Genomic DNA, 26,690 nt, shown 5'->3' with positions numbered 1-26,690 from the left:
GAAAGAACATTGCAGTAGATAAGAAGTTGAAAGAGAGGCAGCTTGAAAGAATAACGAACGGACCAATTAATATTTCAGGAGTTCCTATTTAAAAATGATGTTATTACAATGCTTCAGGCATTAAATTTGCCAAGCTGACTATTATGGGAAATCAGTGCAGTTTAAGTACTCTGCAATCATAGAGAATTCATGGAAATTTAAGAGAAGTTATATATTATACATTGGATATTGGGGAGGGAGAGGGGGGGCGGGGAGGGAGAGACCCAACACAGCTAAAGAAGGATGGCAAGCTACCAGCCTGATTCTATGAACCTTGCATGTACTTTGCAACATTTCACAGATGAAAACAGGGATAACCTTGTGTACTCTTAACACCTTATACCAGGCATCCCCAAACTCAGTCCTCCAGATGTTTTGGGACTACAGTTCCCATCATCCCTGACCACTGGTCCTGTTAGCTAGGGATGGTGGGAGTTGTAGTCCCAAAACATCTGGAGGGCCAGGTTTGGGGACACTTGCCTTATATCCTCACACCAGACACCATTCATTTACTCCTGGGTGGGCTTCTGGAGCAGGATCTGAAGAAATCCCCCCTCCCGTATTTGTTTTGACAAATTTAGGAGGCAAAACTTGAAATGCCTTCAGGCTTCGATCCTACTAACTGACAAGGAGTAAGGCTCATTGAACCCAATGTGGCTTGCATCTGAGTAGATGTGGATAGGGCGGAGTTGTGAGTAGCACTGACTCTCTGCCTCGTCAGCTATGGAATAGATAGAGGGGAAACTGGGCAGTACAGAAGTACAGGCTAGACATAATGTGTAGGGATGGGTGAGCTGATGTGCATCCACACCAAAGATTAATCTGACTGCTCATCGTAAGAACGTAAAAAGAGCAGAAGAAGAAGAGTTTGGATTTGATATCCCGTTTTATCACTACCCAAAGGGGTCTCAAAGCGGCTAACATTCCCCTTTCCCTTCCTCCCCACAACAAACACTCTGTGAGGTGAGTGGGGCTGAGAGACTTCAAAGAAGTGTGACCAGCCCAAGGTCACCCAGCAGTTGCGTGTGGAGGAGCGGAGACACGAACCCGGTTCCCCAGATTACAAGTCTAGCGCTCCTAACCACTGCACCACACTGACTAGATGTGCCAGGCCAATGGCACATCTTGTCCAGCATCCTGTTCTCACAGTAGCCAGCCAGATATAAGAAGCCTGAAAGAAGGATGCTCTGCACTTGTGCTTTCCAGAAATTGGTATTCAGAACGTAGGAATGCCGTTGGTCAACAAAAAATGTTTAAAGATGTTCTCAAGGCAAATCTTTAAAAAATGTAGTATAAACACCGACAACTGGGAAACACTGGCCTGCGAGCACTCCAATTGGAGAACAGCTTTTACCAAAGGTGTCATGAGCTTTGAAGACACTCGAACTCAGGACGCAAGGGAGAAATGAGCTAAAAGGAAGGCACGCTTGGCAAATCCACACCGTGATCAACTCCCACCCGGAAACCTATGTCCTCACTGTGGATCCAAAATTGGCCTCCACAGTCACTTACGAACCCACTGTTAAAACCATTGTGGCATTTGTATGGAGCCCCCAGTCGTCTCACGGACTATTGAACCATACACCACTAATCCTCTGCCACCAACCAGGTCCTCAGTCAGGTTCTTAAGTTAACAAAGAAGAGTGTAGTTTGTTGCAAACACAAATAAACTTTAACTGTGTTCAAAACGTTGTTACTCTTTACCTCCTAATGTAGCCTTATGAGGCTTTGCCCTCGGGTGGGAAAAATATTGCACCTGGGAAAGGGAAGTGGGAGTCAACAGACACTCAAGGAATAGTTTAGGAGAAAAAGGTTTTATTTCTACCATCCATGAACTGGTAGAAGGAGCAAGTGTGTTAAGTCACATAAAGCATGCACGAGTTCACAGTGATGTGCACAAACATATATATCCCTTTCCAGTTCCCTCCCCCTTTATCCCAGGGTCCTGCCCCATGAGTTCCTCTGAGCATGAACAGAAAGCTGTCTTGGGACTCTTGGACTCTTGGCGCCCTTCCCAGGAAAGGGGGTGAGGGGGTTTCAGTGTGTTCAGATATGTTTCAATCTCGGACAGAAAGCAAGTTGCAATGTGGTTCTTTAGCAAGGCCAGAAGGCATGAGAAAGGCCTGAGAAACAATGGACTGTTCTCTACCTTTGTTACAGCAGAGCGGAATGTTTCTGATGCTTAGCTGCTGAGAAAATGATTTTGAAAAGCTTTGAGAAGTTTTGAGCCTGCTTTGGTGGGGGGTGACTTCGGGCCTAGGTGAGGTCACCCGCCCTCACCTTCCTTCACTTAGTCTTATTTTTATCCTGTCTCTAACTCAATTCAATTCAATTCAAAATCCTTTATTAGGCATAGCACACCACACATTAACAAACAAACATCATATACAGACTGTATAAAATATGGGCTCAGCGAACACAATTTATCCCAGTCCTATTCTTAGCTCCAAGAAATAAATCGATGTACATAGGTAATATAATACAACATAGCAACATCACCTACCATTAAAAACCACTAAGTCTCTTTGTCATGGCCCATTCTTTCTTCATGGAAAGCGCTTAAAAATTCAGCCGCTATTAAAGTAATTTGATCATCGCTGTCCGCCAGCAGGTCCTGAACAGTTGGTTGTGTCTCTAACTCTTCTACCTCCCCTCACACAAGAACCAACTGCACTAACTGTCGCTCTGTTTCCAACTGTCTGCCAACTGCTTTCCCAACTGCCTTTCCCAACCAACCAACTAAAACCAACTACCCAAACCTTGGGCTAAGCCCTTTTATAAGCAGGTAGGCTCTGCCTCTGGCTTTTCTATTGGTCTACCTATTAACTCTTTCTCTTCCTCTGTACAGACATTTTCAAAAGAACGGGCAAACGCCACAACCATGTTTATGGAAGACAATCTTACTCAGCTCCGAGTGATCACCAAAGAAGAAGAAGAAGAAGATTTCATTACTGTATTGCCTCTGACAATAGAGCCATCACGACTAGGACCCACTGATAGGCTTATCCTCCATGAATTTGTCTTTTAAAGCCACCCAAACTGGTGGACATCACTACCTCTTGTGGGAGCGAATTCCATAGTTTTAACTATGCACTGTGTGAAGAATCATAGAACTGTAGCGTTGGAAGGGCACCGCATGGGGCATTTAGTCCAACCCCCAGCAATGTAGGAACCTTTTGCCCAATGCGGACCTCGAACCCACAACCCTGAGATTAAGAGTTCTATCTTAATCTCTGACTGAGCTATCCTTCTTCCCCGAAGTACTTACTTTAGATTGTCCTGCTGAACCTTCCAGCATTCAGCTTCCTTGTATTGGACTCTAGTATTATGAAAGAGAGAGGAAAATTTCCCCTCTATCCCATTTCTGCACCGCATGCATATTCTTACACATCTCTGCCATGCCCCCCTGCTTACTTGCCTTTAGCTGCGTTGTCTGAAAGCAGGAGCAGAGCCTTACAGGGCTGTCCAAGTGTCTCTCTGGGGGGATCTTCTACCTTGCAGACATGCCTGCTGTTTGCCTCTGTTTATGCTGTGCTTGTAAGAAAACATTACCAAGATGCCTTAGGTCTCTAGTTCTCTAAAGGAAACCAAAGCAGGTACTGACACTGTCCCCCTGATCTTCTCACCGCTTGGGGAAGTAGGCAGAGGGCAACAGTAGCTTTCTTTCCCAGATCTATACTTACTGACTATAGCTTTTAGCGTTTTACAGGTGACGTTTAACAGTGGAACTGCAGGTAGCTACACTACTGAAATGGCTATAAAAAACATATAAAGCCCCTATGAGACTTTGTTTGCTGCTATACAGCTTGACCCTGAGGTTAATGAGGCTGTCGTACTTTATTCATCTCACGTTTGTAGTGTTGTGCCCATAGCACCACCGTGCTCCAATTCACTTCCAACTATATTTTGGATAGGATATTGACTGTGGAAAGGCATTCTGCCTCTGTTTCAGTGATCCTTACAGTGACTTACCAATGTCTTCTGTTTATGAATTTTGATACAGTATAGTGTTATAAAAATGTTGTCAGTACAGTACGTTATTAGCCGACGTGTTGCTTGTTGTTGTTCAGAGCGCTTTATTCTGAGTCAAGGTTCATAAATCCCAATCTGGCGAGAATCACATTTTACAAAATAAGCTTCTAGAGCTCAAGAGGGGAGAAAAAAATGGGAAGAACGAAAAGAACTTATTTAACAGTACAATCCTATACAAGTCTACTTAGAACTAAACCTAATTGAGTGCAGTGGGACTTCCATGCATGCATGTCTTTAAATATTCAAAATGCAGAAAGAAAACAAGGAGGGGAAGAGCCATGAAAGAGTTTAAAATAACAATCTTGCGATAATAATTTGATGGATATTTTGGCTTGGTCATACTGAACAAATGCTACCGAATTCAACAGAGCTTATGATTTGCCAGAGTTAACCCACCACTTCCACATTATGGAATCTATATACAAAAGGAACAGTGATAACAAAGCTCTATGAACCTGTCCTTCTGCTGAGATAACCAGCGGAGGCCCTGATCCACACACATTCCCCTTGTCAGAAGTGTGACGGGCAGCAACACAAGGTGCCTAGATTATGGAACTTCCTCCCTTGAGACATCAGTACAGCTCTGACAGTGCAGGTACTTGTTTGAGAGTGGTTTTTGTTCTCCTGTGACTCTGGCGTTTGTTTCTGCTCTGCCATATTTATCTTTTATAGGTACAGAAGTAGCAGCTTCAACAAAACAGCAATGTAGAAGGCAATTAAAACATCACCATCATCTCACCTCCTAACAAGAACACTCCTGTTCAAAGTCCCAGCCAGGCAGCTTCCTCTAACAGACCTGTGATCTGATTCCATTGTTTCTCCACTTTTCACTCACTGTCTCTAGTTCCCGTCTCTCTGAACTACCACTTGCTGAAGCAGAGCTCCTTGTTCCAGCTGTTTTCAGGGCTCCCTCTTGCTTATTTTCTTGATTTTCCCCACCTGGCCCAGGAATTCTCAGGCACCTCAGTTTTACTTCTTCAAGAACAGTCTATTGGGACCCAGAAGAGGTATCATTTCTGTCTTATCCTATCTTCCAAAGGTCCTCTACTTTCACATTGTAGCCTCCACTCTGCTTCCTTGTCCTATCTCGGTGTTTGTGTAGAGCTGTTTTGGGAATCACCTTTCCTCCATTTCCTCTCCTGCTCCCTCTTGCATTTCATGCATGTGCTGATTCCTAAATTTGTCTAGGCCATGTCCCCAAAACATAGTAGTCATAGCTGTCAACCTTGCCTTTTTTTGCGGGAAATTCCCTTATTCCAGCACCGTTTCCCGCTGCTTCCTGTTGCTATCCCGGATTGTTAGATATCCCGTAGACTGTCCCTGGGACAGGTGAGGCTGCTGATCTCTTATTTTTGAGGCTGCTGATCCCTTATTTTCAAATCTGAAAGTTGACAGCTATGATAGTAGTCAATGCTGATATGTTAGTAGAGCTAATTTCCCCAAAGAAATGCACATGTTTTGCTGAGCGATTGCCCACTGCAGTAATGATTGTGTACATTTCTGTGTATTCGTCTCAGCTTGGGAAAGATTTGTGTGACTGTGACGTACTGAGTAAATCTGCCAAGAGGTCCTATTGCCACAGTTCAAAGATACCTAATACACGGGAGTGTTGGAAAGTGTGTGAGTGAAACATGAGGAGGCTGAGTAGCATGAACACACATGCACTAAACTGCAGAATAGGCACAAGAGGTACTTTGCTATGTGCCTTGGAAAAACAGATCAGGCTCCTTCCTTCCTTCTTTCTGGAAATCAACAGCAAAGTAGGTTGGGTACCAATCTATGTTGGAATTCTGCCTGGGTCAGAGGAATGTGCCACAACGTAGGCACCGGCAGATATTCCTTGTCGACCTCCCCGCTGCTACTCCCGGCAGATAAGCAGGCGAGGTCTCGGCGATTCTTCCCAGATGTGAGAAGAACACACCGTTTCTTCTCTCTCCCCTTTGGTATCCCCAGGGAGGGGAAAGAAGCAGACAGAAATCTATTTACATCCTTTATTTCTGTCTCTTACATCAGTACAGAGAAACATGTCTGCACTCAACAGCAGTAAGAATAAACTCAACCCACGTACTTCCAGTACGGGTCACATGACACACACTGAGCTAACATCCGGTGCTCAGTACAGAATGGACTGCCCCTTTGTTCCCATGGCAACAGTCACAAACATCCTGTTTGGCTTTGCAGCCACCTGCAGCTGACTGAGCTGCTAGAGCCTTTGCTTGCTGCTGCATTGCTGCTTTATGGTAACATACTCCCCCTAAAGTATCAATGCGTGCTGCGAGCAAAGCGTCATCCAGAGAAGAAAACAAACAGCTGTTATACATATAACATTCTCCTGTTGTTTCAGTTCCACCCTTGGAACTACCCGCCATTGGTTTCACCAATGTACCTCTCTGGTTGTGTGACTTCCAAGGAATGAGTGCATTTGCATTACCTTGGTTAGCAACTCTCTGTTGTGCCTTTGTCTCTGACTTAGACACAGCTTCAATTTGTCCTTGGCCGTTTACAACAGCAACACATGCAATAGCTAGGTTTGCAAACTCTCGTGAATACCTCTTGGGTGGTACACCCTTCGTTGCTCTCTCAGACCTACGTAAGAGGTGCTGCTCTTCTTTGCTTTCTGGTTCAGCTTCTGAACTCTCTGGAGAACCAGTACTAAGCTTAATCAATGGTTCATCCTCCTCTTCTGAGGGTCTAGTCATTATGTGAGATTTCCTCTCAATGACTGTGACAACTGAGCTCCCTGAGCTATCGCTGTCATCATCAGTACTACTGAACTCAATAAGATCAACATCATCATCATCATCATCATCAGAATCATCTCCAGTGGGAAATGTGTGAACAATCACTCTCTCCTGTTCAGCAGCACTCTCTAGAAATTTTGTGAGAATCACCTGACCAGATTCAGACAAAATTACTCTGTAGAGACCCTTTTCATAACCCACAAAAATGCCTCTGGCATTCTTTACCCCACTTGGAGTTTCTGTTCTCACATGAGACCCAAAAACCTTGAAATGGGCAACTGAAGGTTTTCTCTGGAACAGTTTCTCAAAAGGAGAACATCCCAACTCTTTTGAAACCTTTCTCAACCATGTATAAGTGTATGACAATAGCGACTCCGCCCAGAATTCATTTGGCAGATGCGAACTAAGTAATTGCGCATGCATTCCCTTTTGCAATTCTTTGTTCACCCTAACACAGACACCCCTGTTCCACGATTCTTCGGAACTAGCAATTTTGTGTCTTATCCCTTTCTCCTGCAGGAACCTCTGGAAATCCTGTAAAAGAAATAGTGGCTTCTCATCTGTACAAAGACAAGCAATGTTAGCATCATGCATATTTTTAACCTTCTCACAAAACTCTTTAAACCTTTCTAAGGCTTCTTTTGGTCTCTCCAAAACATAAATCCAGACATAATTTGTGAAAGAATCCACACACACAAGGTAATATTTTGCATTGCCTCTAGATGGTGCTAGAGGACCAATCACATCAGCATACACCCGCTGAAATGCTCTGTCGACCCTCGAGGTCACCTGCTTGGTGTTCTTCTTGGTCAGACCTGCAAAAGAAATCACGTTAGAATCACAAGAATTACATTCCATGTAATCACTTTGATCAAAAGTCAACAAATACAGTCCATCTTTCTCTTTGGCAGAAAGATACAACTCTCCATCTTTGTAGATCTCGCAGCTATCAGCACCATAGGACAGTTTTAGTCCCTTCTTAGCAATCTGCGAAACGCTGAGCAGATTGAACTTCAACTCTGGAACCAAGTAAACATTGCTTATAGTCAAGTTCACACTTTCAAGATACACAGTTCCAATCCCGGTCGCTTTCAGTTCCTGACCATTGGCTTGTTTTTTTTTTAGCCCCCACAACAAACACTCTGTGAGGTGAGTGGGGCTGAGAGACTTCAAGAAGTGTGACTAGCCCAAGGTCACCCAGCAGCTGCATGTGGAGGAGCGGAGACGCGAACCCGGTTCCCCAGATTATGAGTCTACCACTCTTAACCACAACACTACACGGGCTCTCCTGACCGTTGGCTTGTTGCACAGCAAAGCTTTGCTTCTTAAACGTCGAAAATAGCTGTCTGTGTCGACACATATGCACCGTGGCTCCAGTGTCTAGAACGAAGAAGTTCCCCGCTTCTAGTGTGGCTTTTAGCGACATCAAAGCCTTTGCAGTCTTTGCCTTTGAGATGGTATGACTTTTGCCTGACGCCTCAGACTTTGTAGAGCTCCCTTTGGCTCCTCTGTGCTGACACGGCTTCTTACAGTTCCTCTGAAGATGCCCAGTCTGGCCAGAATTGTAACATCGGACAACGTTTAACACTACAGCATTTTCTCCAGTAGCAACAGCAGTGGGGGCGTTAGAACTCCGTTCTTCCCTCCCCCTGTCTTTCACTTTCAGTGCTGCAAGTCTGTCATGTTCATTAAGCACAACCACATACACTCTCTCCGTGGTTAACTGTGCCGCCGGTAGGGACCCAAGCTGACTGGCAACCGTTTTGTAAGTCCGATTCAGGCTGTTTATCACCATGAAGCAAAACACTTCCTCCTGCAGACAGAAATTACGTTCCACCATCTGTTGCCGCAGATATTTCATTTCCGTCAGGTGCGCTTGAACATCTCCATCAGGCGCAAGCCTCAGATTGGTCAGCTTCTCAAAATACAGCAACGCTGAAGAACCTGCATCTCTCTGATGTGTCCTTCGCAATGTGTCCCAAACCTCTCGTGCGTTTGTAAATCCTGAATATGCACAAGCTGGGAATCTGAAACACACAGAATTATAGCCGTCCTGGCTCTCACATTCTGTGACTCCCAAGCACGTGTTGGTGCTGCAGGGATGGGGTTCTCAATCACCTCAAACAGTCTCTGATTCTGCAACAGGGCCTTCATCTTAATAGACCAAGATGAATAATTGTCATTAGTCAAAAGGGGTGGGTTAGGCAGCGCTCCCCCTTTCTTGGCATCCATTTTGAGTCCTTGCATTAAAACTCACTCTCAAACCTGCTAAATCCAATAGCTGGTTTGTTTACGCTCTTGCCACCTGGCAGCTCTGAACGCTAGCTGCTTTGGAAAGTCCCTTTCCAACAGTTCATGAGATACTGTAGCCAAAACATTCCATTGTTTTCGCCTCTCTCATGCACAGCCTTACAGTAAGTTTCCACTTCACTGACGAGCGTTGCTTAGCAACAGTACATTCCTTTCTTGTACAGGAAACCACAAGAATCTCTGGAATGCAAGCCTCTTCCCACTGGGAGCTGTTTTTCCCAAACACTGCTCCCGTGAACCAGAGAATAACTCAATCTGCGTTCACTCTTTTAAGCCCGAAATTTCTCATACCTTGGGCTCCGTGGCTTGGCTGTCTTATCGTCTGGTCAGCTTCTGGCTGTAGGCTGTAGGTGCAGAGGATCAACCTCTCATTGCAGACTTCCATGGAGTGATGAAAACAGCAGCTCTGCTACTATTGTTGCAGACTCCCATGGATCGAAGAAACCAGCAGCTCTGCTACCACTGTTGTTCAGAACCATCCTCTGCTACCACTGTTGGAATTCTGCCTGGGTCAGAGGAATGTGCCACAACGTAGGCACCGGCAGATATTCCTTGTCGACCTCCCCACTGCTACTCCCGGCAGATAAGCCGGCGAGATCTCGGCGATTCTTCCCAGATGTGAGAAGAACACACCGTTTCTTCTCTCTCCCCTTTGGTATCCCCAGGGAGGGGAAAGAAGCAGACAGAAATCTATTTACATCCTTTATTTCTGTCTCTTATATCAGTACAGAGAAACATGTCTGCACTCAACAGCAGTAAGAATAAACTCAACCCACGTACTTCCAGTACGGGTCACATGACACACATTGAGCTAACATCCGGTGCTCAGTACAGAATGGACTGCCCCTTTGTTCCCATGGCAACAGTCACAAACATCCTGTTTGGCTTTGCAGCCACCTGCAGCTGACTGAGCTGCTAGAGCCTTTGCTTGCTGCTGCATTGCTGCTTTATGGTAACAATCTACAGAGGGTACATCAACACTATACATTTATACTTAATAGTATGTTAAGGGTGCCAAGCGCTCTGAAACCCCTATTGTCCCCACAGAGCTACAATTCTCAGAGTTCCCTGGGAGGAGGGATTGTTAAGACACAAGGTGAATTGTAGCTCTGTGGGGAGAACCGGGGCTTCCTCTAAGCACACTTAACAAACTACAGTTCCCAGAATTCTTTGTGGGAAGCTATCACTGTCAAAGTGGTATAACAGTCCTTTCAATATACAGGGCACGTGTGACCTGAGTTTTGTGTTACTTTCCCCAAAGTTTTCCTCCCTCCCTCCAGCTGCATTGTCTGCAATCTGACTCAGAAGACTTATGTCTGCTCCTGGTCACAGGTGAGGAGTCATGTGGGCGAGACAATGTTCATGGGACCACAGCTACCCGTGAAATCCTCAAAACGAGTTAAACATTTGTACTATGCAACCAGTTTGTCTAAGGATCCAGGAATATGTGTTCACATATAGGGCACAACAAGACAATGACCTACCACCCCCAACAGGCTATGACTCAATAAGACTAATCTTCTTCAACAACACCCCTGCCACATACAAGCAAACCATACTACAACCAACTGAACACAACCAACCAAGCTCTGGACGCTCTAATCTCTTGCAATGCCAATCAATCAATCAATCAATCAATCAATCAATCAATCAATCAATACTTACCTATGTGATGCTGACACAAACACTATGCAATAGAATGAAATAAGATTGCCCCTACTTCTCTTCCTCCCTCTCCCTCCCTCTCCTCTCTTTCCCTTCAACCGCACGACGTGTATGACAATGGCCTTATTGTTGCCAGAACTTTCTTGGCAACAATAAGGCCAGAAACTACACAGAACTTGTCAACAACATGACGACTGCTTTCAGAAACCTGGGCTGCAACATGAGCGTCAAGATGCACTACCTATTTTCACATATGGACCAGTTTCCTGAAAAGCTGGGATCAATGAATGATGAGCAGGGGGAGAGATTCCATCAGGACATGAAAGAGATGGAGACCAGGTATCAGGGTCGCTGGGACGCAGTCATGATGGCTGACTACTGTTGGACTCTGAAGAGAGACCTCCCTGCCGCTGATTTTTGCAAGGGGTGAATAAAGATCTTTCTGAATAAAGAGGTTTCTAATATGAAAAAACCAATTAAGAAGAATGAGCTTGCAAAATAAAGGGCACTGGCATGTTCAGAGGCAACCTCCCTTTGCCAATAAGAAACCTCTGTACAGTCGTACTGTAGAAGTCAAATGGAATCCATTCTGGAGGTCCGTTCGACTTCCAAAATGTTCGGAAACCAAAACACAGCTTCTGATTGGCTGCAGGAAGCTCCTGCAGCCAATCAGAAGCCGCAGAAGCTCATTGGACATTCTGCTTCCAAAAAGGTTTGAAAACCAGAACACTCACTTCTAGTTTTGTTCTTTCAGGAGCCGATTTGTTTGACAACTAAAGCATTCGACAACCAAGATATGACTGTATTTAATAAGATGATTCCACAATTCCACAGCATTTCTTTTTTTTTTTTTATGTTGTTATTCCTAGTAATGGTGACCAATGATGGGCGAATCTGTCACTTTCAGTTTCACTCAATTTCTCATTTTTTCAATTTTAAAGACAGTTCTCATTTCCACATTAGTGTATATATATATGCATGAGCATTTTACTGTAAATTTCTCCTAATACCAGCTAGCTTGTATGCAATTTAGCTTAATGCACACATTTTTTTCAAAGCAATTTCCTCTAACATAATGCAATTTTGCATGTTATTTTCACGAATATATGCATTTTTACAAAAACCTATACCCCATTATTTGATTCTTCGGGTTTTTTTTACACATTACCTGGGTCAAGAGCTCCATTGCCAAATTTGAAGATCTGCAAATTTTGAATGTTTTGGTTTTGTTTTGGTTCTTGAATTGTTTCAGAAACTGTGTATTAGGCAGGCCTGTCTTTAAATGTGAACTGACTCCAAATTCTTCCTCATCCCTAACTGAGAATCCCGTATAGTTTCTCCCTTTAATTGTCAATATTTTATTTTTAAAAAAGCAACCCATTTTCATTTGCCTTGAAAAGAACCATTCAGCACATAGTAGACATATTTCTGGTCAGACAAGCAGAGTTTCAAAGTGTTCTCTATCTACTCCCTTAAGTTGTGATCCTTTTAGTGAAGGAGCCTTAAGGGCAGTTGATGGCCTTTTCTGAGGCACTCTCAAGAACTCAACGAGACCTGAGAGTACATAACACTTTACAAAATAGATCCTTCAGGCTGTTCAAGAATGTTAGGGAATCCTAGACTTGTCTAGCGAGTTATTCGTGACAGTTTCTTCTAAAAGCTTCAAACATGTTGATCAAAGAGCATCCTTTGCCCTTGAGACAAAAGCTTCTCTTTCCGTTTAAATATAGAACAATAAATATAGAAAAGTTGGCTTTGCAGATTCCACCTACAGTGATAACAGCAAGGGTCAGCTCGTTTGTGTATTTTTAGCACTTGCACAGGGAGTTTTCAAAGTTGTCAAGGTGGTAGGATGGAAAAGGTAATCATCCTGAATTTGGACGGGCCTCACAGGTTGCAAACTGATCTTTGCCAGAGGATCTCGCGTCCCTTGCCAGATAATGCACCTCCGAGCTCTGTAGAAATCTGAAGGCCAGAGACATTTGTTTTGGAGATAACCCGTAGTGTTTCTAATGCATTTTGTGGCATAGATGGTGCACATCTCCTGGAGTGTGAGATAATCTAACATGGCACATGGAGTTATAAATAGAACGATGAGATCTCGCAAAAACCTGCCTGGGAGGCAAGCTCACTGTCTCGTTCTATCCCGCAGTTCCCCCCTGTCTTCTTGGTCTGAAATGTTTTCTTAACCAAACTCATCACCCCTCCAGCCTGCTCTTTAGTTCCTTGTAAACCCGATGGTAAACCCACCAGTGCGTCCATGGTTTCATTCCCTGCCCCACATAAAAATTATGAATGGTGTGGAGGGAGGGAATATTTTCTCCCTCTCCTATGGCAAGTAGAACTCGAGATCACCTGATGAAGCTGGACTCAGGAGGACTTACAGAAGGAACGACTACACAAAACACATCATTCATTTACTTTGGTTGGGCTTCGGCCTGATCCAACAACACTGTTCTTCTGTGTTGCTCATGAATGAAGAGCCATAGCCAGGTCCCATAGTGGAAAGGGCTTTGGTTGCCAGGCAGACTGGAGCCTTAGCAACTGTAGTTTCAAAGAATAATAATTGGCCAGGACAATGGGAAAACATTGCAAATATGGCAAGGAGAATGCCAGGGTAGCTTCAGTTTTAGGAAGGGCTTAACATCTTCCCAGAGATACCTGCAAGATTGCCTTGCCCTGTATCTGGCCACTCGAATGCTTCCCTCTGCAGAACTGCCAAGATAGCAAGCGTCACATAATACTCTGCGTTTGTCAGAAATGGATCTTTCGGTGTGGCAGCAGCCGCACTTGGGAACTCTCTGCACAGGTGCCCTTCGCTGTGCTCTTTTCAGTACATCCTAAAAACTTTTCTGTTGAGGCAAACCTGTCCAGATTGTAGAATATTGATACGTGTTTTGATCAGTTTTTAGCTTATCGTTGATTTTAATTATTTCTGAATGTTTTAAATAGCTGTTTTCAGCTGTTTTTTTTAACTGATAATTTTATTGTTTTATTTTTGTGTGAGGGTTTTTTTGGGGGGAGGGGGTTGTTTAACAATCAAGTAGTATATAAATGTTATGAAAAAATAAAATAAAATAAAAATACACTTGCTTGGACCTTGAGAGCATCTTCCTTGGCTGCTTTCATGAAGTGATTTTGCAGAGAAGCCAGTTTCCAGGGTGCTACTACAGCTGTGAAATCCTCTTCCCAGAGCAGCTCACTGGACACCTTCTTCGTTGTGTTTTTGGTGTGAGGTGAAGACTTCGGTGATTCCTCAAGTTCTCTCTCTCTCTCTCTCTCTCTCTCTCTCTCTCTCTTTCTTCCTTTCTTCCTTTCTTCCTTTCCACCTTTGAAACACCTCAACAAATTTGCTTTAAACGGGGTTGAGGGAGCCTTAGAATTTGAGATACTCTTATAACTGTGGACACCTCCAGATGTCCTGTTTCATGAGCATTTATCCTGATTTCCTTGCGCAAAACTATGCAGAGGTTAGACTATATGCAGTACAGTCTTTATTCAGCATTAGTTCTGATTTGTTTGTGGGGAGGGCATACGATGATGACCATTCCTCTTGCATTCATCCTGATTTGCTTGCTTTCCTGCTAATCTTTTGTTCATACTACACATTTAAGTGCATTTCCCTGTTGGTTTCCAAATCATAAAAGTCCTCCTCCTCCTCCTCCTCCTCCTCCTCCTCTTCTTCTTCTTCTTCTTCTTCTTCTTCTTTGGATTCATTGCACCAGGGTGACAGAGGGCTTTAATCCATTTTAATCCTAGCTTTCTGATAGGAATTTCAATCCCTCCTGAAAATACTGAGTCTGGGGGGGGGGGTCACCAATATTTTAGCGTTTTGATTGTTAGAGTAATTAGCGCAAATAAATTAATAAATACATGCATAACAATGAGCAAGGCAATGAAGGTATTCAGAACCTCCCACTTGAATTACTTCTGCAGCAAATCAGGTTACTTCCCATTAGAATTGTCTTCCCATAGATTTATGTTTGCTGAAACCTTGAAGCTTCCAAAAACCAAATTAGCCCAAGGCAAGCCTAAGGCATGAAAAATTGAGTTCCTGCCAAACGTTAACTATCCAAGTTAAGGGAAAAGCAGCAGGAAATAGCTGTCCTATTCAAGAACGGACACAGAAAAAGGAGAGGATATTCGGGTCCCACTTTTCCTTCATAGTACGAAGTTTCAAGGGACTTTTCTTCTTTTTACAGAGTCACTTTCCTTGTGAGGAGAGAGCACTGAAGATTTTGTAATATCTAATGGTGCTAGAGTAACTATTTGTTACAGCGGGGCCTTCTTGATGACTGCTCCAGACTTTGGAACTCCTTCCACAGAGAAGCTAGACTGCTCCCCTCCTTGCTGCCCTTCTGCTGGCAGGTGAAGGCTTCCTTGTTCCCACAGGATTTGGGGAACTGACTACAGCAGCAAGAATGCTACTTGCCCCAAAGTGGAAAGAAGCAGAAATCCCAGTAAAGGAAGAATGCACACAAAAACTTATGGAATATGCAGAAATGTTGAAACTTACCGGAGGAATAAGAAATCAAGATAACAAACTTTTTATTAAAAAAATGGAAATGGTTTATTGAATATTTACAGATCAATTGCAAACAGATAAAAACATTAGCAGGATTATTGTAATAACCTGAAGTTTCATAAGAGTATATATTTAAAGAAGATAATTAAATGAGCAAATGAAATGAATTTGGATATGCAGAAGATAATAAGAATAAATTTAAGGAACCGCAGAAAGAGGGGGAAGGAAGTCAAATTTTGAAATGTTAAATTGATTATAAAACTAATGAAATGTATAAACTTGAAAAGTATAAATAGATATATATATATTTTTTTTAAAAAAAGATTTAGGGAACTGACTGCTTTTAATGAAAGGGCTGGTGCCATGCTGTTTTTATTGCAATTACTGCTTTGGTTTTAATAGATTTTATATATGTATAAAGTTTTAATTAGATCAATGTTTATTTTTTATGATCCCCCCCATGTTGTTATTGGTTCTTAGCCACCCTGAGTTTTGTCACGGGTAAAGGCAGGGTATAAAACAACAACAACAACAACAACAACAATAACAACAACAACAACAACAACAACCGTTTGCAAATGTGTAACTGGCTCAGGCAGCACCAGCCTCCCTAAGTCAACTGCACACCCTTGTAGCTTCTGCGACTGCTTCTTAACAGAGAGTTACGTACAAAGCTATCAGCTTCTGACTGTGCCTTTCTGTTTGAAATGACCAGCAAACAACTTTTCCTGCTGTCTCCCTGGAGTGGTGTGACCTTTGCCCAATTCGGATCAGTGTCTCACTCAAAACGCTTGAGAATAATCCCCAGCTATCAAGAAACATTCTCCTTAATCATCAGTTGACCAACCTGGACTATTAAGAACTAGCCAACAAAAGAATGGTTGGTGGCCATTGTAACAATATCTACCCATCCATAGTCATCCCTCTCCTTTGTTGCTCAGCTGGTCCTCTGTACATCTCTGAGTGAGTTACAGGGTTTGTAGCTCTAGGCCCCTATCCCTATGCAGTAGGGATACATCACCAAAGCTGTCTCTGACTATGAATTGAAATGGGAAATCTCTGCTTAACCAATGGATATCAGAATGCAAGAATGTGCACAGTTTCTGTATCAGGATGCGGGTATGCATTTCTGTTTGCTTTCTGAGTATCAAACCGTCTCCCCCACCCCCAGTAAGCATGATGCAAGGCTTAGATGCCTTCTCTGAATTTCTTCCTCAAATTCCGAGCATGTTCAAGCTGCAGCATGGAATGACACTGCTTCTCAAGGCTGTGTTTACAAGCCCCACACGTGAATGAAGGTACACAAAATAGATGAATGGTCCAGGACGGGCAAGGAATTTGTACTTGTTTGGATACCAATAGGATGAGTGCCTACCTGAATCATCCTCTGCCTCCAGCAGGGAAGGCCCTTTTTGGTTTCACAGCTGAGGCTAAGTGACGGAACACTAACTTTGTGAGGCTTAATGGGAGAATACTGCAGAATGCTGCCAATGGTTGCCTGTTTCTGATGGCTTTACAGTGGTACCTCCAGTTAAGAACTTAATTCGTTCCAGAGGTCCGTTCCTAACCTGAAACTGTTCTTAACCTGAGGTACCACTTTAGCTAATAGGGCCTCCCGCTGCCACTGTGCCACCGCCACTGCGTGATTTATGTTCTCATCCTGAAGCAAAGTTCTTAACCTAAAGTACTATTTCTGGGTTAGCGGACTCTGTAACCTGAAGCATCTGTAACCCGAGGTACCACTGTACCTCAAAACGCTACAAATAACGCATTTTTTGTTCTATAAGACTCACTTTTTCCCTCCTAAAAAGTAAGGGGAAATGTGTGTGCGTCTTATGGAGCGAATGCAGGCTGCGCAGCTATCCCAGAAGCCAGAACAGCAAGAGGGATTGCTGCTTTCACTGCGCAGTGATCCCTCTTGCTGTTCTGGCTTCTGAGATTCAGATTTTTTTCTTCTTGTTTTCCTCCTCCAAAAACTAGGTGTGTCTTGTGGTCTGGTGCATCTTATAGAGTGAAAAATACAGTATGTCACAGGCAAAAGAAGTCAAGTGAAAAACTCATAACTCCTTTTATCAGCATGAATGCCAGATTAAGAAATGCACTGGATTCTAACAGGCTAGACTAGATTAGTGACTGGGCTCAGGCTGGAGATAGACATGAAGTTCAATGTGCTAAAGTGCTAGAAGGTTTGCTTTAGGTTGTGGGTGAAAATTTACAGTTTTTCATTTTGCTTAGCGCAAACAGAAAACTTTCTGATGTCCTACTTCCCTTTTTACGGGGATTATTTTTTTAAACATGCAGGAGCATTCAACTAAATTAAGTTAATAGCTATCTTTCAATTCCCCATAAGAGTGAACAACCAATTCTTCTTCACTTTAGGAATTGTAACTTTGTGTGGTGGTGGTGGTGGTATTGAGGTCTGCTCACAACTCTCAGCACCCTTAAGAAATTACTGCTCCCAGAATTCTTGGGGGGGGGGGAGCTCTGACATATTTATGAGATGTGGGTGGCACTGTGGGTTAAACCACAGAGCCTAGGACTTGCCAATCAGAAAGTCGGTGGTTTGAATCCCTGCGACAGGGTGAGCTCCCGTTGCTCGGTCCCTGCTCCTGCCAACTTAGCAGTTCGAAAGCACGTCAAAGTGCAAGTAGATAAATAGGTACCGCTCTGACAGGAAGGTAAACTGCGTTTCCGTGCTCTGCTCTGGCTTCGCCAAAAGTGGCTTAGTCATGCTGGTCACATGACCTGGAAAAACTGTCTGCAGACAAATGTCGGCTCCCTCAGCCAGTAAAATGAGATGAGCGCTACAACCCCAGGTCAGAGTCATTCACGACTGGACTTAACTGTCAAGGGTCCTTTACCTTTACCTTAAACCTTAGCATTACCAATCTTTACTTGTAACTCGTATATATGTGTGTGCAAGTGTGTGTGTGTTTTACATAAACGTTATACACCATAAACATAACATTTACACATATTAAAAAATGAAAAGGGTTCTTTCGAACCTTGAGACCTCCTTCCTGAATTGTCGCCATATATTGCACCTGCTGTACTACCTTAGCGGACAAAAATCTTAGAAGAATTTTGGGTGGGAATGGGGAGTGGGATGAGGCACAAATATAATCTAGTTCCCTTTTCCACCCACACTCAGTGTGTGTTTGTCTGGCTTGGTGTTAGTATACAGAACGACATGCAACACTGATGAACACCAGCTGCCATGAGATCTGCGAGGGATCATTCGTTTAGGTGGTTCCCTCAGTGTCTGTCTTTACAACCAGTGCTTTTTTCAAAAGGTCAGCCTGTGTTTGGGAAGATTCCACTGGGCTCCCCCTCCCTAGTAATTACACAGAACACTCAAGAATCCACATGTCATTAGCGTGAGTGGAATTCAAAGAGGGAGGAAATCTCCATAGGAGGCTCTTGCGAGACTTGCATTGACTTGCATCCGGTCGAAACCCACATGCTGGGTACCCCAGTGGATATGGATAGGACTCCTTCTCACCATACTAAACAGGGGGCCCTGCCAACTATAGCAGCTGTTGCAGTCACCAGGAATTCAGTAGTAGGAAGAAAGGGATTTCAGTTTGGATTTCCCTCCCAAAACTGAAATCACTACCCTCTCCCAATGCTGATATATTCGTCTCCAGGCAAAACGTACAGGTTTCCAGTTTTGGCTTGAACCAGAAGTTCGTAGCTGGTGAAATTTGCTGGTAAGATGACAAACAGGGGGCTTCAAATATATATACATATATTTATATCACACACACAAACATGATACATATTCACATCTGGTGTTTTGTTTACTTGTATTAAAATCAAGCGGTAGGTCTCTTCAGTGGCAAAAAAGATGAGACATTTATATATGTGCATATAGATGATGCAGTCAGACGTGCATGAAATCCCTGAGGAACAGTCCTCAGAAATAAAAATGAATTTTGGGCATACTGTATCAATTCAACCATTCATATCTCTACTGCAAAAATGCACCTTGGTTAGCTAGAACTGCAGCAACCTGTCTGACACAATCTGCACAATTTTTTAAAAGCCCCAAAACAAGGTACCCAAGAGTTAGGTTTTGAGGAAGACTTCTGAAAATGTAATATAAAGGAATCTTCACACTGCCTAACATGAGGTCGCTTCTCAGTTATGGTTAGGGATGGGTGGGGAATTCAGTTCAGTTCACATTTAAAGGCAAATCTATCTAACTTTCCCTTTGAGAAGCAATATGAGAATGAAAACAGCCATCCATTGAAATCTGCACTTATCTGAATTTTGCAGTGCAGTTCTGCAGCCAAGTAATGTGTACAAATATGCATATGCTGGGGTAAATTGTGCACTGAATGCATATGTATTTCCGAAAACAACATACAGACATGCCTTATATTAGGGGAAAATGCTTTGCAAAAAATATGTCTATTGGGGAAATGATGTATATATTAGGAAAAAATTACACTTTCCAAATTCACATAACCAAATTTATCCCCCATCTAGTCCCATTGCTTTCAGTGGGACATGCTGCCAAGTATGGATGCCTGGCAATGAATGGTCATTTCTGAAGCTAACTTCCAGGCACTTTATCTTCATCACACTTTTCTGATGATTTAGCTCTTGAGGAAGAGTGAGAAGAAGGCAGGCGATGACAGCTACTTACCATTCTGCAAAACTCCCAGAAGACCAGTATCCAGTTGTGTGAAGGGCATGGAATTGAGGAGGCCAGGGAGATGGAGAGCTTGATTTGCAAGATTCTGGAAGGGAGAAAAGGAGGAGCGCTGAGCTAAACAGAAACCCATCTTGCTGATTGTGACAGAGATGGGAAACAGGTTTAGCAAACTCTAGAGGTTGCATCGCAAATTAATCCCATGAAACCACTCTCACTCTTCTCTTTCCGAAACCCAATGTGAGATTCTCCTTCCTCTTTGTACTTGGAAAAGGTTGAAAAAAAAGTCACCCCATTAAACACTTGCTGTAAAACAAAATGCTTCCATGTGTCCTGTTGTGAGATGAACAGTCCCCACTTTCCGGTATATTCTCAGAAAAGCTATGTACAGGAGGTATGGGAAACCTGTGGCCCTCCAGATATTGTTGGACTCCAAATTCCATCATCCCCAGCCTGCATGGCCAATGATCAGGGATGATGGGAGTTGTTGTCCAGCAACATCAGGAAGGCTGTAGAGGAGGGCTGGTGAGGCATATGACCTTGAAAAAAGGAGGTATGGCCTACCATCTTGAAGGTTAAACAGAGGCACTCAGAGGACCACATTGGGTCTGAAGCTCTCCATCCTTGCTAACAGCTCATGTTGTTCTATCAGCTAGGAAAGTCATTGCTTGTCTCAGATCACATTAATTGTTCAATAAAGTTGTGACCCAGTTTTACTCTTAAATCTCTCTTTATTCACCACTGGGTCCACAATTAATCTAGGTAGACTGAACTACTGGACACACCACAGAAGACTCCGATCTTCTAGCACTAAAAACAAACAAACATTAAGGACCCCTAACCGTTAAGTCCCGTCACGAACAACTCTGGAGTTGCGGCGCTCATCTTGCTTTACTGGCCGAGGGAGCTGACATTTGTCCACAGACAATTTTTCTGGGTCATGTGGCCAGCATGACTAAGCCGTTTCTGGTGAAACCAGAGCAGTGCATGGAAACGCCGTTTACCTTCCTGCTGGAGCGGTACCTTTTATTTACTTGCACTTTGAAGCACTTTCGAACTGCTAGGTTGGCAGGAGCTGGGACCAAGCAACGGGAGCTCACCCCATCATGGGGATTCGAATTGCTGACCTTCCAATTGGCAAGCCCAAGGCTCAGTGGTTTACACCACAGAGCCACCCACGTCCCTATATCTTCTAGCAATAATGCAATTTAAAAGTTAATCCACCCCCCCCAATCCAGCTTCCCCCACACCACACCCTGAGCAGACTTTTGTGATCTTTCTGACAGTTTGGCTGATACATTTTTCATTTAATTGAGTGTCACTTCTTGCAGCCTGGAATGTAGGAAACAGGGCTCACCCTTTCGGCAAAGTGTAGCGATATTGCTGGTTCCATCAGTAATTAAGTTGTCATTCTCTCAAATAATCTGGCTTTGGCCGAAGGAGGGGGGGGGGAATAAAGGAAATCCAATTATTTGGAATCTTAATTTGACAGAGGTGCTAATTTGCCTTCAATAAAGCCTTAATAGATTATCCTTTGATGTGACATTATGAAATAGATCTGAGGGATGGGGAAATCAGCCGGGGCAGTTGGGTTCAGCAAATGTTTAAATGAAAATTCATTTCCTGGATTGCAAAGAGATCCCAGAACACCTTTCAGATTGTCCATTGCTTCATTGGTGGCTGCTGTGCATGACCTAAGAAGTGTCTGAAATATCGCAGAGAATTCTGACGCACCAGCCACAGCTCGTCTGCTGCAGCTACCAAGTCCTGCATTTAATCCGAGGGCTGCATTGTTGCAAAATAAATGATGGCACACCTCCCAGTTGAAAAGCTGCATCCAGACACATTTTTAGTAGATGCATTACTAAAGGTGGGATGAGGAAGCTGTGGCTCATGAGTGAAAGCCTGCTCACAGAAAGTTCAGTTTCATTCCATGGATGAGATATGCAATGGCTAGATAAATAGAAAAGGAGGCTTTCAATACAAGTTCTTATAACAGATATCAAGGATGTGGGTGGCGCTGTCATCTTTTTTTTTTAAAAAAAATATTTATTAAGATTTTATATAATAAAACATCACAATCAAACAAACCAAAAAAAGGACAGTAAAAAGAAAAGCAACATAATCCAGCAGGATGAAAGAAATAAAACAGAAAATACAATAAAAAACATGCGAAAAATAATGAAAAACATGAAACAAAAAAGATTCTAATTTTTGCTTATTACCTTAATAACCCTCTTTTCTGACTTCCTCACATCTCCCTTTTCTGTGTTCCCCTTTACACAATCAAATTCAGCAATTCCTTACCCTCTTTCAAATCTTATTCAATATTATAGGTTTCAACCTATTATGTCTCCCATTTTTCCTTTCCTTTTAGATCCTTCTTTACATATTCTTTATAGCTTAATCCCTTATATCACTTTGTTTAATTTTGACATATTTTTACTCTGGTCTTTTCACCCTTTTCTTTTAACACATTTTTGCATAATTCTTTTGACTATGTCACTGATGCCATGTTATCTTTATATCCAACATCATTTTAACATTCAAACATTTTACAATGTTTTTGGAGATATTCTTTGAACTTCTTCCAGTCCTCTTCCACCGACTCTTCTCCCAGATCTCGGATTCTGCCAGTCATTTCTGCCAATTCCATATAGTCTATCACTTGCATCTGCCATTCTTCCAGAATGGGCAAATCTTGTGTCTTCCAATACTTTGCGATAAGTATCCTTCCTGCGATTATTGCATACATAAAGAATGTTCTATCTTTCTTTAACACCAATTGGCCGACAATGCCCAGAAGGAAGGCCTCTGGTTTCTTAGGAAAGGTATATTTAAATACCTTTTTCAGTTCATTATAGATCATTTCCCAGAAAGCTTTAACCTTTGGGCACGTCCACCACAGGTGAAAGAATGTTCCCTCAGTTTCTTTACATTTCCAACACTTATTATCGGGCAAATGGTATATTTTTGCAAGCTTGACTGCGGTCATGTACCACCTATATATCATTTTCATAATGTTTTCTTTTAAGGCATTACATGCCGTAAATTTCACACCAGTGGTCCATAACTGTTCCCAGTCAGCAAACATGATGTTATGACCAATATCTTGCGCCCACTTAATCATAGCTGATTTGACCGTTTCATCCTGAGTGTTCCATTTCAACAGCAAGTTATACATTCTTGAAAGTATCTTAATTTTAGGTTCTAACAATTCTGTTTCTAATTTCAATTTTTTGGGTGGCGCTGTCATCTAAACCACTGAGCCTCCTGGCCTCGCCAATCAGAAGGTCAGCAGTTTGAATCTGTGTGATGGAGTGAGCTCCTGTTGCTCTATCCCAACTCCTGCGAACCTAGCAGTTCGAAAACACGCCAGTGCAAGTAGATAAATAGGTACTGCTGCAGCAGGAAGGTAAACAGTGTTTCCATGCGCTCTGGTTTCCATCATGGACTCCGATTGCTGCCCACATGACCCAGAAAGCTGTCTGTGGACAAACGCCGGTTCCCTCAGCCTGAAAGTGAGATGAGGGCTGCAACCCCATAGTCACCTTTGACTGGACTTAACCATCCAGGGGTCCTTTACCTTATAATTGAAGCAACATCCCCTTCAGGGAGGAATTTCCTCTTTTCTCACATGGTAGGCATTGCCTCCTGCAAAATGATGCCATCTACAATACATGTACATATGATCTAAAGACAAACTTTGCAACCTGTTTCAGAGAGCTTACTTTACCTGTGTGCAAATTTAATTGTGAGATCAATTGATTAAGGCTTCAACCCTAACCCCAACACCACCATTACCTGAATTTGGTAGGGCTTACTTCTGAGTATGCATGGCTAGCACTGTATGTGATTGTCTGGAATTCCTATGAGTAGTCAATTCATATTTCAAATCAAGCTAAAACAGGGTTGCTATCTCGGTCCATCAGCAGCAGGCAAAGACTGTTGTTTAGTCGTTTAGTCGTGTCCGACTCTTTGTGACCCCATGGACCAGAGCATGCCAGGCACTTCTGTCTTCCACTGCCTCCCGCAGTTTGGTCAAACTCATGCTAGTAGCTTCGAGAACACTGTCCAACCATCTCATCCTCTGTCGTCCTCTTCTCCTTGTGCCCACCATCTTTCCCAACATCAGGGTCTTTTCCAGGGAGTCTTCTCTTCTCATGAGGTGGCCAAAATATTGGAGCCTCAGCTTCACAATCTGCCCTTCCAGTGAGCACTCAGGGCTGATTTCCTTCAGAATGGATAGGTTTGATCTTCTTGCAGTCTGTGGGACTCTCAAGACTACTTGACACTTAATCAAGGGCCATTGGCTGCCCACCATCATTTGAGGTGGACCAAAAAGCCTCCTCCCCATTAAGGCTCAGGACTCCTCACCAAAATGCTGCCATTCAAATCAGTCATCCTACCTAAATCTGTGTGCAATGGCTGTTGGGTCATTTGTTTTGGTTCCTTCCTTCCATTTAGTGCAGTGAACTGCAGCTTGCCACACTCCAGTTATGGTGTCTGAAAGTCTCCAAAGGTGAATTTTCCCTACATGAAATTAAACTGCCGGGTTTTTGGTTCAGTAATCAAGAGCTGGCTAAAAGACAGGGAGGGTGGGAGCTCATGTTACTGCTACATCTGTAACCCAATTACTCTCCTACCCAAGACAGATTTGAAACGGCCCGCATGATTAAGTTGCTTTTTATAACTAGGCAAGCTTCCCATTTGATGTGAACGCCTTCCTGCATCCAGATCCACACCAACTCACTTTGGATTCCCTGTCTGTAAACTCATCACCAAAGTGAGAGAGAGGAATGGCAGAGGAACAGGGTTAGCTTCAGATGGACAGAAAGATGTTCATCATATTTACACAGCACTGACAGCTGTTGTTACAAATCATTCAGAAAGCCGTTTAGGAGATGTATCGCTCATTACCTAGCAAATGAAAAGCAAATCAAATCAAAGGTTTAGAAAATTTCTGGAAGGCAAAGGAGAAATTCTGGAGCTTGGCCTGGTTGCAGATATTAAGGTTCTAAACACATACTTGGCAAGGCTTAGCTTGCTTTCACCTGTGGGCTGTGGAAATGTACCAATACTAATAGCTCAGTTGGTGAGAGCAGGGTGTTGATAACGGCAAGCTTGCAGATTCAGTCCCCATATGGGACCAGTGTGGAGCAAGCCGATTGGGTGCCTGGGGCGGTGCGTGTGCCCTGTGCCCAGGCCCTGTGCCCAGGCCAGCCACCTGCGGGGGCAGGGCAGGGGGAGCTGGGGCAGGACACTCCATGGGGCCTCTGAGGAGTCTGCCTGCCTCCTCCCACTCAGCCGCCCTACAGCTGAGGTGACATTTAAACCACAGTGCCACCCACGTCCCTAATGCTAAGGTTCAATGACCATAAAAAAACCAGACACAAAAAAGAAAACAATACAATGCAACAAACAAAAACAAACAACCCCAATGGAAGCAGTTGTAGGGTGGGAATGTGGAGTTGAGGAGCCCAGGAACACAGAAGGTTCTAGATTCAGTTCATGGCATTTCCAGGATGGACTAGCAGAGACTTCTGCCTGAAACCCTGGAGAGCTACTGCCAGTTTATTTTGTTGTTGTTTTTTTAATTAAAGATTTTCTTGTTTTACAGAAGTATGTGTAATGTCTCTTGTATTTTTTCCATGTAACATTTTTGCAAATCCGTTTCATTTGTTGAGACATTAGGGGGAGAAAAAAAAGGGGTGGAGGGGGGGGGAAGATGGGTGGGGGTGGGGTTGGGTGGCGATGTTTCTATTTTGCTTACTGTATGTAGGGTTTGGTGTCAGTGTTGCTTGTGCAGGTTCTCTGCTGTTCACTTGTGTTCCTTTGGTGGTGAGAGAGGTTGGGGTTGGCCTAGGGTGTGGTTGTTTGTTTGTGATTGGCTTTGGTGGTCTTTGTTTTCGTGTGTGAGTGGGGTAGGTGGGTGTTTTGGATCAGGTTAGCCATATTGATTTGTATGCTGTTGGTGGATTATTGTTATTGTCTTGTTAGAGCTACTGCCAGTTGGGCAGTACTGAGTTAGTTGGACCAATGGTCTGACAGCATAAGGCAGCTTTCTGAAAGCTGTGCTGAGGGAAACTAAAACTAAATCATTCAAATGAGGTGTTTTTTAGGGCCAAACACAACACAATGGCAACAGTCCTGTTTGTTTATTTCCAAGCCTGATCCAATTGGCAATGGCTTCCTAGGATTTCAGACAAGGATCTGTCCCAGTCCTATCTCTAGATGTTGGGGGCTGAACCTGGAACCTTCAGCATTCAAAGCAGATACTCTGCTACTGATGTCTAGCCTGTCCAAATAGGTTTTTCCCAAAGACTCATTCCAGAGGTCCTGACTGTCTTGTTTCTCTTCTGCGGAAACATGTAATCACATCCTAACCTGAACCCAACCAGGATATGCTTAAGTTTCCATTGCCTCCCTGATTCCAGTACTATGTTACTTTGGTGAATTACATGTACTCTTCAGACAGATTGACAGTGTGGCAGGAAGAATGAAGTTTTCTCTGATACACAGAATCATTAAGGCTCCACCTGCGCTTCCTGTACTTTCCTATGTGCTAATGTGTCTCACTTGGGGAAATCTTGTTTGTTAAGTCCGAATTTTCAAAGGGACTTTCCCCTGAAGGATAGCCCTTTCCTTTCCGGGATTATTTTGGAGTATAACATGTTTTTTTCTCATTTCTGCATTTTTATGAGTTGAATGCAAGTTTCCG

The 26,690-nt window shown here is 43.3% G+C and overlaps 1 long non-coding RNA gene across 2 annotated transcripts in view; it reads left to right on the top strand.

Moving 5' to 3' along the window:
• The window catches only part of LOC310845029, a 55,699-nt gene extending 52,797 nt beyond the window's left edge, over positions 1-2,902 (top strand). For both annotated transcript variants that reach the window (XR_014564429.1, XR_014564430.1), the window contains one exon: positions 2,888-2,902. This is a non-coding gene — a long non-coding RNA (uncharacterized lncRNA). The remainder of the gene's footprint in view (positions 1-2,887) is intronic.
• Positions 2,903-26,690: the final 23,788 nt, after the last annotated feature.

This window comes from Podarcis gaigeae (assembly GCF_964106915.1).
Source record: "Podarcis gaigeae genome assembly, chromosome: 1".
Taxonomy (NCBI): Eukaryota; Metazoa; Chordata; class Lepidosauria; order Squamata; family Lacertidae; genus Podarcis; species Podarcis gaigeae.
The sequence above is the reverse complement of the archived record's forward strand: the minus strand, read 5'-3'. Positions and strand labels throughout refer to the sequence as shown.